At 33.9% G+C, this 16,108-nt stretch overlaps 1 long non-coding RNA gene across 2 annotated transcripts; it reads left to right on the top strand.

The window, feature by feature from the left end:
- The first annotated feature begins 3,705 nt into the window (after positions 1-3,705).
- Positions 3,706-6,834, top strand: LOC133308726 (uncharacterized). 2 transcript variants are annotated; one of them, XR_009751212.1, is made up of 4 exons: positions 3,706-4,289; positions 4,402-4,571; positions 5,593-5,664; positions 6,394-6,834. It is a non-coding gene; the product is annotated as an uncharacterized LOC133308726 (long non-coding RNA). The 2 variants fall into 2 exon arrangements; XR_009751211.1 differs by having other exon boundaries at positions 3,708-4,289; positions 4,402-4,529; positions 6,394-6,831.
- Positions 6,835-16,108: the final 9,274 nt, after the last annotated feature.

Genomic DNA, 16,108 nt, shown 5'->3' with positions numbered 1-16,108 from the left:
GTTTCGTAAATTAGCATTTGCCCTTTCTATGTATTTTGGCTCTAATTTCCAGATTTTCACTAATCCTTCCATTTTAATCAACATTATCACATATAATTATACATATAAAAATACGAGGTGTTATACCTTGTACAAGTGATTGGAGGTAAGAAATCTCTATTCCTATGGTTTGATTTTCATGATATAAGTCTTGAAATATATGAACATGTTTTGGTGGGAAATTAATAAGTTTGGAATTTGAATTTGTGTTGGATTATTGATGAATATGATGTAGTATTGAGGTGAACATATATATGAGTGTAAGTTTGGAAAAATCCCATTGAAATCCTTCCTATAGGCTTCGGCCATAGTAGGCCCAAGTTGGGTTTGGTGTGAAAAATTTAATTGTACACTTTGTTAAGGTTTATAAGTTCGTGTAAGTTATGAATTAAGTGGGTAATTGAAAGTATAAAGAAAAAATCCCATGTGACCCTTCCCTCTAGGTTTCGGCCATTAGGGTTCCTATAGGGTTTAATTATGTTAAAATTGTTTTAATGACGTGTTGAGATTCCAATGTGTTGCATTGGTATGATTATGAATTAAAATGACTTAAGAAATGATGAGAAATATCTTGGTTCCCTCTATGTATTCCCTCTATGTGAAGAAAAATAGGCATGAGTCTTGTTTGAATTGGTAAATGGATACCTAGATAACTTAAGGACTAAGTAAGAGTTCTAGGAACCATTGGTTATGTGAATTGAAGAGATGAAAATCCTTGGCTCTCCCTAGGTCATGGCTTCAGCCTTGTAGGGTTTTGTGGGCTAGGAAGTTTTGAAATTTGTAAAAGGTATCTTAGAGGCATAGTTGTGTCATTCCAAGTATGTGCATAAGTGTAAAACCCCCAAATTTTTAACAATTTTAACAACAATAAAATATTCCTATAATAGAGAAATTTTTTTAAAAAATAGCATTTAACTATTTATTAAGATCTTAAATCTATTGCGGAAGCTAATCTAAAATTAATTTGGGGAAATGTTACCGCCACACCTGTACAGAGACACTGGCTCTTTATTATATTCATAAATATTACAATAAAATCAGAGATATGTCTTATACATAAAATTTAGGATTGGCAAAAATCTCTGAGTAGTTATTCTCACTACCCACTGCTAGCCCGATTCTTTGGAACCTGTTTCACTGAAAGTCTGCTCCCCCCGAAAGGATCATTGCAGTCAAACAAACATAAACAGTCAGTAAAGTTGGTAATCCTAACCAAAACACAATTATATAATTCAAATATAATAATCAAATAAAAACTGTAATCACATAAAAATTGAATCAAACATCAATTTCAATATTCATCATATATATGTACAATTAAATCTATTCTTATCTTTATTAAATTAATTTAGTGGATTTAGTGAGGATAATCATCAGCTACCACAATCAGCACAACATTAATCATAATATTACATACATGAAAATATTCGCAACTCAATGACATTCATCATAATCAAATCAAATAACAAATTTCATTATTAATCATGTTTGAGTTCATTGTATTTAGTGGGAAGAGAACCATGGTAGACCCGGGAAACCCTGCCAGTCACAAATAATCAAATTGGCCATAATCAAAATATCTCTTCCTAGTGTGCATACCTCTTCCCAAAGTTGCTACTAGTATCCGGGAAACCCAGCCAGACACCACTTTGGAAAGAACAGATAATATTTGTTCACATCGAATAAATATATCGGAGGCATAAAGCCCAAAGGTTGTGTTCATCACTTTAGGAGGTACCATCCCAAAGCTATCCTCCCACTATTAATTTATTTCAATCACACACAATCAATTTAATCATGTAACAATTCTCATAATTGGAAAATTTCCTCAAGTAGTTTTTATAATTTCCACATCACTTTACGAAGAGGCAAGAATATAATTTCCAAATTCAATTATCCAAGAATATCATAATTTCCAAATCCATCAGGATATCATAATTCAATTATCCAACATCTATCAGAGTAAACCTAAATCCAATCATCATTACACATAATTCTCGATCATCATATCAATTATCCATTACACATAATCCAATCATCATTACACATAATTCTCGATCATCATATCAATTATCCATTACACATAATCCAATCATCATATCAATTATTCAATTAATTCAGGGTATCAATAATAATTTCCACAATTATTAAATAAAATTCATATCGAACATAATTAATTTTCCATCATTTTATCAAAGGCAAAATACATTATCAAAGCATTAAGATTATTCCCAAAATAATTAATCCTATTATTTTCTAGTAGTGAAAACCCAATAAATTTTCCAATAATATTCATATATAATTAACCTATAATTAATATCACTTGATTCTATATAATTAACCTATAAAGTTCCCAATATCAATATCACATATAGCAAATTAAAAAAGAAACTACCTAAAATATCCTAAGGATCTTGATTGCATACATTATATATAATTTATTGTTATGGTCTAATTATTTATAAATTATATCATGTAATTAGATTATAATTATTAATACTTTGAAACAAATTATTAAATACTAATTTATTATTAATTATATAATTCAATTAAAAATACTCTATAATCTTATAATGATTAATTACATATAACTACAATAATAATAATTAATTAGGATGACATATTATACACTATCATTGTAAAATTAATTCGTTATGACATGTTTAATATAATATAAATCATGATATTAATTACTGAATAATTACAAGATATATCATTATGATAGGATTCATTTATTATATAATAATCATCTACACATTACTACCGATATAATGATATTACGATAAAGATCATTTCCTCAATCATAAAAAAAAATCATGATAAAATAAATATTTCATTAATATTATATATACTATCATTTATATTTGTTATATTATTAAATGATTTTAAAATTAAGCCCAATAAAATTCCTAACATATATAATTTAACATATGATGCTCTAAGGATTAAGAGGTACATATAAAAATCTTCACATAAAACTAACTTGGGACACCCTAAAGATCGGAATCATACTAAAAAAATTCATATAAAACTAACCCTTGACTCTCTAGGGATTAGAAATACATATAATATATTTTAAATAAAGTTACCTAAAGATTGGAATTATACCAAATAAGAATAAAATTAATATATCAATCCAATATTATACCTGTAACATCCCGCGAATTCAGGAAGTAATATATACATTTCAGTTAGGAACATGGAAGTTGTCTTGAATTCAAATTCAATGTAGTTTAGGGAAATTATTTTCTGCATGCTATTAGGAATAACTACGTATATTTTCTGAACTTAAATCCTAGTTGAAAGTAGGTGATTAATTTTATTATGAAGAATAAAAGTCTTGATTAATTTGAGTACAATGTACAAAAGCTTTAGTTAATATCTTGAGTATACATGAAATAACAATTAGTGGAATATTGCACATGATAGGTGATCTATTAGGAGACTAAAATTATTGGATCCTATGATCCTTTAGCCTTATTCTTTCCTTACCCAAGAGAAATCTGCATGATTATTATTTATTGGTCAAAAGTAGCCACATGGCAATAGCTATCAATCCTTATAACCCTTACCCATGCAACCAATGAGTGAGGAAGGAAATCCACTTTGTGCCATTTGTCAAAAGAAACAACCAGCTCTCATCTTATCATATTCCTTGTGCGCCTAAAGGAGTGTGACCAATCTGAATTATTGGATTTGGGTCCAGATTATTAGCTGACTCTATCTCCTTCCCATTGTTGTCTTCTCGTGCGTTTGGTGAAGAGAGAACAAATCTGAGTTATTGGCCTTTGAATCAGAATTAAGCAACACACTTTCATTCCCCTCATCTCCTCTCCAACCTCACAACCGTAAGCTTTATTAGATGAACACCACAAACAATGGTTACCTCCTCTTCTACCTTATCTTCCCCACCAACCGTGAGTGCTCTAAGGAGGTAGCAAAACACCAAGCATACTTATCCTTCCTTCCTAGCTCAGCCGTGTAACCATTAGCAAGGAGGTTGAAGCTCAACATCCTTTTCCCTCTTCTTGTGCGCACAGCCCACTTCAAGTAGGAGAAGGTAAGGTAATTTTTTCGCTGCCTTCTAGTTTCCCCTACTTGGATCGATTCTGAGTAAGTTTTTCCCCTTGTTGGAACATGGTTATGCCTTGATGGAGTCGCACTTACCATTGCATGCGGCTGGTTTTGATTGGAGAATGAGATTTGCTGTCTTCCACTTGTATAGCTAACCCTTGGATGCAGCTTAGAAGGTGATTAGAGTTCCAAGTTTCTTTCCCCTCTCTGTTTCGGTCCCCACCTGCATGTAAGAGAGAGATATATGTCTTTATTTTGTTTTTATTCCTTTCTCTTTGTCTTGTTCAGCCGCTGCATGTGCTCAATGAAATTTGATCGTGAAATATCGATTGCTTGTTGAACGCTGTGAATTGCGTGAAAGTAGGATACTCCAAATTCGGGAGTCCAGGAGTTGCGGGTTTTTTTTCTACCAATTGGTGATACTTTGTAATCCAATAATTAGTAATCCAATAATTACGGTTCGTTCTATATAATTAATTGCAATTAAACTCGGTATTTTCTTTTGCTCAATCCCTCTCCTTGCTTCTGTCATTTTCGGACAGCCATAGATTTTATGCATACAAATTTAAAGAACCGTTTTAAGATTGGAAGAGAGTTTCTTGTCATGCTGTAGGACTGTCTTTGGACCAGAATTATAATTTAGTTCTTCATGTTTTAAACCTATATAGACAGCATGTTGTATGCCCCTTTAGCGCACCGCAAATATTGTGAACAAGGTTATGTAAATGTTAAAAGTTCTAGTGATCATGCCTAGGTGATGTAAGTAATTTATGTTGAAGAAAAAGAAATAAAATTGCATTAGGGGATAGCCTTAAAAAAAAACCGAATCTGTATGAACTTTGGGATTTTGTAATTGCTATAAATGGAAAGGATAAAATTCAAGGCAGAAAACCATTGCATTAGAAGCATGATAATTGATCAAAATACAAGAGTTGGAAGCCTTTGCTAATGACTAAAGAAACGAACCAGATGCATGGAAAATTATGGTTATGCCATTTGATAATTATTGGTAGGAGAAGCATGAAATCAGATTTGAATCGTGCCTTGTGTGTGTCTATAACTCTTGTAGTCATCATGTTATATAACCTGTTAGTTCATGACTAAGTGATATTGATAGAGTTGTGTTAAGTGAAAGTTATAAGCATCTATTAGATGAACCAAGCCTTAAATGCATTAAGAATTATTGTAGGCAGCATGTCAGATCTCACTATCACCCTTCTAAATCATGTACAACATGTTATGTAATTAATTCAATTTTAAGGTTCTTGGTAATGGCTGTGCAAACCGAATCTGCCTGCATAGAACGCTTGAGTGTTGTCACTTGAGAACATATGGTAATGCAACCTTAAGTCAGTATATTAATTTAAATTAAGAACCATGAAACCGATGGTGAACCAAGGATTTAGGAAGAATGGAAAAACTATGTAACGTAGAGGAATGAATGTAATAAATTCTGATTTGGTGTATATGTTTGTTTAGGTGCGTAAGGTCCTAAATATTGGACTGTTTGAGGATATTTGGAATGCTTGATTAAAGAGCTAAAGTGTCAAGGTAAGTTTTTGGTGGTGAGGCCTATTGTGACTATTAGCTAGTGTATGAAATTGTGAATTGTTGCTCACACGTGCCTTGGATTCGTATCTGTTATATGTTATATGTATTCTGCCTTGAACTTGTCATGATGGGAAATTCTGCTTTAGGAAGCAGTTGTTATTCGGCAGCTTGATATTAAAAGTAGATGAAGTATATGCTATTATAATGATGATCTAGTCATGCATTTATACATCATAATTCATCTGTTTCTTTTGTGTGTGCAAAGCATATCATGGCATACCGCATTGTGCATCTAGTTTGGAAACCAACAGTATACAATATAAGTAAGCATATGATTGAGCACGCATCATATTGGCATCCCTCCGGTACCAGGGTATGAGACACCTAGCTTCAGTCCGCATAGGTCACAGTTGGAATTCACCTTTGATGGAGCCAATATGGAATCTCCACTGTGTATGTTAGTGCGTGCACTGCAGTGCTATGAGCGTACATTACCATGGCGTTATATACGCACTCTGATGACTATGGCGTTATATACGCATCATGATTAGTACTTTGGCGTTATATACGCACTATGATTATATGTTAGCATCTGTCCGGAAAATTATATGTTGATGCGACTGTTTTGGAATTTTGCACTTAGTCTAATATTGTTGCTTTACTGGTTTTACTATCACATTACTGGGATTTTTCTCACCCCTCCGGGGGCTCAATTTTTATAAATTGCAGGGAGACGTAAAATCGTTTGACGAAGTATTTGATTTGGACATGTTCTGTTTATTTGCTGCTGCTGTTTTGGGAAGTTTGATGTGACATGCTCTTTCTGTTGATTGTTAGCTGATCACTCTAGTATGCTGTAATACTTTGAGATGCTGGAAGAAAATGTTAGAACATGCCTCAATTTGTTATATTTGGATTCTTATGGTTAGTTTGTAAATTGTAAGGTTCTGGTCATATTTCGCAAAAATATTTTATGCACGTTTTGAATTCTGTCTTTTAAACGGTTTTCGCGAGCACCTTGCGAGTTCCGTTTCTGGGGCTACAGACCTCCGATTGGAGTATAATTTATATGCACTTAAATCCCCAGATGCCTAGTTTCATATTATATAAATTTTGTTTCCACAGCATGTAAGCACGGATTTTTATGATTTTTGCAAGTCAGGTAGTTTTGGGAATAATTTTCACTGATTTATCTCTTACTTTGCGAGTTCTGTTTCGGGAGCTAAACACCCCCGAATGAAATGATTTTTATATGCACGTAAAGCCCTGGGTGTCTAGTTTTCTTGTATCAAAGAATATTTTTTTAAGCTGTTGAACTCGAATATATACGATTTTTACAAGGCAGCAAGGTTTTCTGGAAAACTGTCATTTCCGCAAGCTATGAATTTTAACAAGTCCTACTCTGATTTTTTTTGAACAACCAGATTTCAATGCAAGATAATTTATTGTGAATTAAAAGTGAATTTTAATTATTCAATTCTATTCCGTTACGACTCTAATCCGCTTAGCAGAGAACTCCCTTGTACGCGTACAAGGGAGGGTGTCACACTAAATGGTATCAGAGCAGTTTTGATTCAAGGTGTTTAAATATGATTGTGTGATTATTTGTTATTTGTGTTTGTTTGTGGGACTATTTGCTGTTTTATTTTAGTTGATGAACTGTTTGCTGACTGCTGCATGTCAAAATTAAATTACGGCACTATCTGAATCATGATTGGCACGTTCTGAGTTGTCCTTTTAAATTGTGAAAGTTAGTGTAATTACAAGGTTAGAGTTATCCCGAGCCATGTTGAACTCACCTTATGGAAGTGCTATTCACAGCAGTTTGAAATGTAATTTACTTGGAGCAGTTTTGAGTCCTGAGAATTGTGTGAGATACTGTTTGGTTTTCTGAAATGTAGACTGTATTGTATGGATTTACTTAGCTGTCGACATGATGTGTAGAGGTCAGTTATACAATGATACGGGTAGTATGGGTAAATAAGTGAATTTGATCTGCTAAATTGGATTGACCTGTCTCGCTGTTGATATTAGTGAAGGTGTTAGGGTTGTTGAATATTATGTACTGTTTTATTATATACTCTGTTCGGTTGTGATGTCCCTTTGCTGCTTTGAAATATTTGACTTGAATGGTTGTTGTCACTAAATTGTGCAAGAGTTGTCTGAATGTACTACGTTGCAGTTGAATTGAAATGTTTGAATTGGTTAATTGTATCATTGATTATTTGAGATTCTGTCCTAAAGTGGGAACTGTGTCTCAATCTTGAGACTACTGTGGTGTATGTCATGCAGTGGGTAGGATCTGCTCGTTGCATGGCATGACAAAAGTAGAATTAGTATTTATGAGACACGAAAACCTCCTCAAGAGAGAAGTATGATGTGTAGTAGATTACAATTGATTAATGTTTGAATGACGAATAAGTAATGAAGTATGGAATTTGACGACTCCCAGTGTTTGATGAAATGATATTCCAGCTGTTACTGGGAATGGGTCTGGCCAACACGTTCCTTGGTAACCCGGCAGTATTAAATTGTCAAGCACCGAGAGTTAATTAATGAAAAGTCTTTGGATGGTAGTTTGGGTATCTATGCTTGAAATTGTGTAGGAAATTAATCTAGGGAATGACCTGAATAATAGGAACAAGCAACCTAAATTTGGCAGTACCATGTGATTGTATGTAGTAATGAATCTGTGTTTAAGTTGTATTAAGAGTACGTGGTTTCTATTTAATAAATTGGATATATGAAAAAATTCTGTTTTTGGTATTGGTTTGTCAGGAGTAGCAAATGAAGAAAAATAATTGAAACTGGTTGTTGGTCGAATATACGAATTTGAGTTTAGGGAACGTTTGATTTATTTTAAACGTCTAATATGCAATTTCCAGAGTAACGACGCCTAGTTAAATTCAGTTGTGTACTGTGTTCCAGAAATTCATCTTGTTATGTAATCTGAATGTGTGAATTATGTTTTAGTCTAATTGCTTCATGAAAACTCTTTTATTTTGGAAGCCTGGTGTGTAATCCTTTTGTTTTGAGTATTTGATTTTAGGAACTCTCTTTTCTGTTGGAAAAAAATGAATTTAATGTGTAGGTTATGTTATAATCTAATTACTACATGAAAACTCTTTTATTCTGTGAATCCAGTTGGGTTAATTTTTCGGTTTTGAACACCTGATTTTGTGAATTGTCTTTTATGTTGAAAACTGGATAGAATGTGTGGCATGTGCTATGAAAAACATCCGAACTGAGTTTGATGTGAAAAGTATGGCTTTGTCAGTGACTGTATTTTTTTATTTATCACTGTGAAGGGATATTTAACTGCAACTAGAATGTTGAATGTGGTATTTGTGCACTTGAGTTATGAAAGCATGGTCTATGTTGTTGGACTGCGTTTGGTAACTATTTCGAAATTATAATGTGTATCAATGATTGAAAAGTCATATCATGGTTAATGGATCCTCTGATCTGTGGAGTCAATTACATCTGAGGTACATAGGACAGCGGAAAGCTCGAGGAAGTTTCCTCATATCGGTGTTTTGACGAACTGTATGAGAGGTACCACTTAACATGATATGTATGGAAGGCAAGATAGGATTGCTTAGTGTAACACCCTCTCTTGTAGGCCTCCAAGAGAGTTGTTTGCTAAGCGGAATTAGAGTTCTTTAATAGTATTTTAGAGACTGAAAAAAATCGCTTTTACATTGCCAATTCAGACTAAAGAGGGGATCTGGTTAATTACAAAAATCATAGTACACAAAATTTCTTAAACTCGTTAAAAATATAAATTTCCTGATAGACCTTGCTGTCTTTAAAAATTCGTATAAAATTCAGTTCAACGAGTCAAAAATATATTCTATGTAATCTGGAAACTAGACATCCGGGGCTACGCGTGCATATAAATTACAAGAAAATCGGAGGTCCGTAGCCCTAGTACGACAACTTACAAAGTGCTCGCAAAGACTTTTCAAAACTCAGCATTTAGATAACATGTCAAAATCCTTTTCGCAAACGTTTCAACATCTGTTTCCAAAATACTTGCTGGTCATAAAATCGTAAAGAAATAATAAAATCATAGTTCACAGTAATACAAGCTTCTCAATTTCATACAGTCATCCATAAAATATCACATCAATAGCAGCATGCCCAAACAGTAGAAGCCAACAACAAATATCCAAGTCCTCAAAAGCTTTTACGTCCTCCTGCCATTTTGTAAAAATAGCAGCCCCAAAGGGGTGAGAGAAAATCCCAGTAGTGTGGCAACAAAATCATAATGCAACAATATTAACTAGGCACAAAATCATAAATAGTCACTTCAAACATTTAATCCTTTTCATTATATATCATAACGCGTATATAACGCCCTTTTTCCTTTACGCTCATAGCACCGTCGTGCGCGTAGCATCACAGTGGGTATTCCTAATGGCTCCCATGAAGGTGAATCCCACTGTGGAACCTATGCGGACTGAAGCCAAGTGTCCCCTCTTCTGGTACCAGGCATGCCTATATGATGCATGCTCAATCACATGTCCTCAATACAAATATATATATATATATATATATATATATATATATATATATATTCAAGATGTCATGGATCAAGTATCCATGCCATGTTATGTAATCACACCCAACAGAAAAATGTATTATGATGTAAAATGCATGCATATATCATATCATCCTTTCATATTCTTACCATTGGCTCATCATCATCATAACATACTTAGAACAAATGTGAGCAACACATCACAATTCCATACACTAGCCAATAGTCACATTAGGTAATACCGCCTACACATACCTCGTACGTCGAAATTTAAGTTACCAACAAACAGTGATATAGTCCAACTTCTCAAGGATTTTTCGTACCTAATTTACAGTATAATCAATCAGTGTACATTCAATTTATTCATCAAATTCCCAAGCTTAAAATTTCCTATAGCATTCGGCCCTAAGGTTCTTTTTCTAAAAATTATTTTTAACTCTCAATTAACCTTTGTTCATTTTAAACAGTAGGGAATTCTTTTAATAATTCCTCTAAGGCAGAACCGGTTTTCATGTTTCTCTTACAGAAGATTTCTAACTTTAATTGCATAAAATACAGTAGTGTGTTTCAGTAAAAACGGTGAACGTTTTTTTTATGTAAAACAGTGAGCAAATAGTAACCATTTTTCCAATAAAAAGTGAACGTTTTCTAATAAAACAGTGGACCTCTTTCTAATAAAATAGTGGATATTTTTCTAATAAAGCAGTGAGTGTTTTTCACACACCTATACTCCATACAGTGCGCTGAAAACAGTGAGCTGTGCTACCAAATTTTCCAGCAAACAGTGAGCATAAAAACCATTCTTCAGCAACGTTTTCAAGAAAAATAAAAGAAACATGCTGTCCAGAATTTTTACAGCGAAACAGTGAGGGATTTTAAGCAAAACAGTGTGCATTTCTTCAGCAAAACAGTGACAACTTTATAATAAAACAGTGAGCAAAAGATCCTTGTACGACAACATCTTCTCACAAAATAAATATACTTGTGGTCTAATTCATTTCATTGCAAAACAGTGAGCAGAACAAAAGTATACAACAACCTTTTCTCAAGAATATAAATTATTTTAAGACTTACTAACCCTACTTGATGCAATGTAAGAGGGGATAAGGTGTTGTCCACATACTTAGCTTCATAAAAAGTCTAGGTATATATATATATATAACATGTAAACAGTACCACTTATTAATTTGTATGATCATTCTTGGGTTTATATCTAGAGATTTTTGAGTTAAGTTCAAGGTACAACAAGGTGAACTAAACATAAAAATAACCAGCCCTCCATTGATGCTCTAAAACCGAAGACAAAGCTACCCAAAAGAATAGAAGATCACTTACGGTTTCTTGTTCACCACCAAGGGTTCGACTTGTAAAAGAAAATAGAAGGAGCTTCCACTTCCTACTGCTCCAGCGTCCACCTAGCAACGCTCAAAGGAAGGATAGGCTTCACCAAAATAAGGTCCACGCATGCAACAAAGAATAGTCTCATGAGAGTCTTGTGTGAGACGAAGGAAATGAGAGGAAAAGTTAACCCCTTACTTAGGAGCTTTCAACCAGAAGAGGAAAGGAATAGGATGAGTTCTATCATTGCTCCTCCTTCAAGGGCTTACGGTTTCAAGAAGAAAAGGAAAGGAGAACTAGATGATAGCTACACTTCTTCTCTTGAAGGCATAAGGTCACGGTTTTGGTAGGTTGAGGGATTGGGACACTTTGTTCTTTGTTTAGCGTTTTGGAGGATGAGGGAATGGGGTTTAAGTGTTGTTTTAAATGGTGCTAAGCCATCAGAAAATTTACTGAAGACTCTCCTCACATGGGGCGTACAAATGAGACAAGGTGAGATGTTTTTGGTCCAATAACATTACATGCAAGGCTGACCTTCCTTCAGCCATTGGTTGCATAAGATAAAGTGAGGTTTCAAAGTTAGTCTAACAAGCAACATGGTTGCTTTTGCAAAGGCTATGCGTAAGGGAGAGGATGTAAGAGAGTGTGCAGCCTTGTGTCATAACAATGACACTTTGATCAGAATTTTCTGATCAAAACCGGTCTTCAAGGCGCACAAATCAGAGGATAAAGCTTTGTTGCCATTTGTAGATACTACCCAATAGAAAGTGACCTTGTGGAATTACTAAGATAAGATAAAAGTTTGGGACAGCTTGTAGGGGCTTTGGGCTGATCAAATTGTGCCTCCTAAGGCCTCCTAGCTTCGGCCAAGACAAGGGAAAAGAGCTAACATGTGCAGCCCAAAATCCCTTTTAACTTAGACACTAACCCATGAGATTTTCGATCCAACATAGCCCTAGTAACACCATATTTTCTTTTCTTTCCTATGTTACAATTTATATACACATCCTTATACTTAAAATTAAAGTTTCATACGTCTAAAATAAATCTTCATTTAATACTATACTTCAATAATTTCCTAGCTTAGTTTTAATCCTATGCTAGTTCTCAATAAATTCGAAAGCCAACAAACAATACATATATATATATATATATATATCAAGTTTAATTTTTCACACGTGCATTCTTATTCTTAAGGTATTTTGTGTATTCTCCTAATTACGTGGGATGTTACACTCTCCCCATCTTGTTTTGAAGTTTGTCCCCAAACTTCGTCCTACCATTCCAAAACTGCTTATTTCAAACCTCTAATACGAACTCATTCCTACCCTATATTATGTTACATTCAGATGCATATCTACACAGTCATCGAGCATTATTTCGGTTAATACGACACGCAGCATAAACATAGTATCATTAAATCATCTTTGTGTAACCCCAGGGTCAAAGCCGTAGACGGTTACACTTGTGTGACTTCCAGGGTCGAGCCATAGACAGTCAACACTACCTCTGCTTGATGCAGCCCCCAGAGCCAAGTCATAGGCGGCCTACATACCATGATCACTGACCAGGATCCTCATAACATATATATATAGTCCAGTTTTTATTCACATGAAAGGAAATAGACTTTTCTAAACTTACTCCTAACAAAACAAAATTGCAACACATGACATAGAACATAACAACAGACATATGGCTCCTCACGATCACTATATTATTACTCACCCTTCAGGTCACACTCTACTACTATTCAACTGATCAACATTTAAGGTTTTCATATCAAAGCAATTTAACAAGTCAGTGGCCTAAATCAAATTTCCTAAAAATGTCGGGGTTCAGTTAAAGTGAAATACCATCAATTAACAATATCACCTACACAATTCTGTTTCCATTATCCTACAGGAAATCAAGTAAGTAGAATAGAGTACATTACATTCTAAATTCCAAATAAACAGAGTCCTTATAAAATCAAACAAGTTCTATCCCGCCTTACCGACATATCATGTTAAGTGGTACCCCTCATGCAGCTCGTCAAAACATCCATATGAGGAAAACTTCCTCGAGCTTTCTGCTGTCCTAGGTACCTCGGATGTAATTGACTCCACTGATCAGAGGATCCATTAACCATGATATGACTTTCCAATCATTGATATATTTTTCAATCTTACACCGCTATCACGCATAACCACCAAAACAGACCAAGCCTTCATAAATCACGTTCACAATTAATTATATTCAAAATTTTAATTACAGTTCATTCTGCATTTAACGGGACAATTAGAAATTACAGTACAAGACCTTATGCAAGAAAAACATCAATTCTCAAGTTCCTTAAGAAAATAATTAATCACATTCTTACAAGCAGCAATACACCTACTCAATGAGAACATAGTAATAATATATCATGAAGTACACAAAATAATTAACAATTTTTTAAACATAGAATCTACAGCAGCATATTTTATTCACAGGTTAAATATTATTTTGATTACACAGCAGTTAACCAAGATCAGAATGTTCAAGCTAAGTTCAAGGCTCACATCATGCACTCAGTTCTTATACGTTCAAGAAAACATATAGGTATAACAAAAGGGTTTGGATTAACATTAATCTGAAGGACATGTATAAAAAATTTAGCAGTTCTTAACAAATATGGACAGAAGGTAAAAGAGATTCATATTCATTTTAGATTTAGAAGTTGGAGCACATATGCAACTAAATCAAAACAGTACTTTATTACAGAATTTAATATGGAACCAGGAGGTCATAGATCTACTGTTTTCTGTTACTCATTTAATCAAAGCATAGAGTGAATGGATGAAGGTTAAGGGTTAATATTCATGGCAAAATATAGTGTTCTTTTGGGAATCTAATATGGCGCAGTACGATGAGAAACCATGAACATCACTTAGTTGTTTGCGTTATAACATAAACAAAAATGTACAAAATAGTTTCGAACAGCATACATGCCAGGCATATGGTATTTGGTTAAAATATGCTTTCTCTCATTTTACTTTGACTAATCAAAGGCGACCAAGAATAATTCAAGTGCTATTTTAACAGCATGTACATAAAACAGATTCGATCACGGATCAGACATAATGCAATGTCCAATAGATTCAGTTGTAATTCACGCAGCAGGAAGATAAAAATCAAATAGCTAAAAGTTTACATGTGACCAAGTGGTTAACTATTTTAAATGTAATTATTCATCATAAGTATCGAACTGATTTAACCAAATTGATATTATAGTTCCCATAAACAAACCAACTTAAAATCCTATGCAACAACAACATCACATTTTCAAATCCATAATTTCCATGAAATTAACAGGTAGGAGTTCACAACAGTCAAAGTTCATAGACAGTTACTTTCTAACATCCCTACTTAATCCAGTCGTATCATTAGTGCAGATCATTCATACCCATACATGGTTAATAAAATTCATAGAATCTAGTTAGAACCTTCTGATGGTTACTCAAATATAAATTTTAACACAATGTCAATTTGCCAACACATTTGAGACAAGCCAAATAATGTGCAACTCCATTTAATCACAATTTACCTGTTCAGTCCACTATGTTCTAAATTCAATTCAGCTAACCTTTCATAAGTTATACTTTCAGTTCCAATACAATGTTAAAAATCTAAACTGATAAATTCAAACAATCACCACATAAAATCTGTTACTATTATCAGAGACAATAAACCATACGCAATCTAACAGTGATCAAAATCAGACAAGAGTAATCCAACATGTATGAATTAAAATAACAAGTATCACTCACAAGAAGTACACAGAGACATGAGTCAGGTACTCTACTCTACACATCACCACTTTGTTTAACAGCTTCTTTCTCAAGAATGATGTCTAGTGCCAATTCACCATTAGGAGATTTGTAAAAACAGCAGACCCACATGTCTAAGCCTTAATTAGTTCCAACTCTACTTTCTAAGGATATTAACTGGATCTACTTAAATAAATGAGCTATCCCTACACGAATCTGTCTCCATACGGTTTTTGAGGTCAAACAACAAGTCTTCTTAGTACTAGTCAACTACATATATGATCAAAGTTATATCACCGTTATACTATTCAGTTATGGAGCCTGATGGAATTAGGGAAAAGAATAATTTTGTCTATTATCCAGCAATATAATACACGCACACAAGGACACGTCATGAATAAAATAAATAAGTATCAGTAATCGTTATTTAAAGATGGCATGTTATCATTCATGACTTAAACATCACAAAATATTCACATCAAATCTGTACATATGGCATTCCTAACAATCTATAAAAGTCAGATTCTTAATCAGTGTCTAATGTGAGTAGCAATTTAACATTTTACACCTAGCATTTCAAGCACCAGCGTACCCGAGGTCACCATGACTGTGCACACACACCATACGTGGCAGTGAGTTGATCAGGCTCACCCCTAGCATTGCAGTGTGCATAACCATGTTAAACACCAGACACAACAAGTACCATCACGCACATAATATCAAGCAGCCAACAACCTTTCAATAATTATATTCTAACATCAGCAGCGGAACAGTA

The sequence above is a fragment of the Gastrolobium bilobum genome, unplaced genomic scaffold (assembly GCF_033153095.1).
Source record: "Gastrolobium bilobum isolate Gb01-03AN ecotype WA unplaced genomic scaffold, APGP_CSIRO_Gbil_v1 utg5269, whole genome shotgun sequence".
NCBI classification, from domain to species: domain Eukaryota; kingdom Viridiplantae; phylum Streptophyta; class Magnoliopsida; order Fabales; family Fabaceae; genus Gastrolobium; species Gastrolobium bilobum.
The sequence above is the reverse complement of the archived record's forward strand: the minus strand, read 5'-3'. Positions and strand labels throughout refer to the sequence as shown.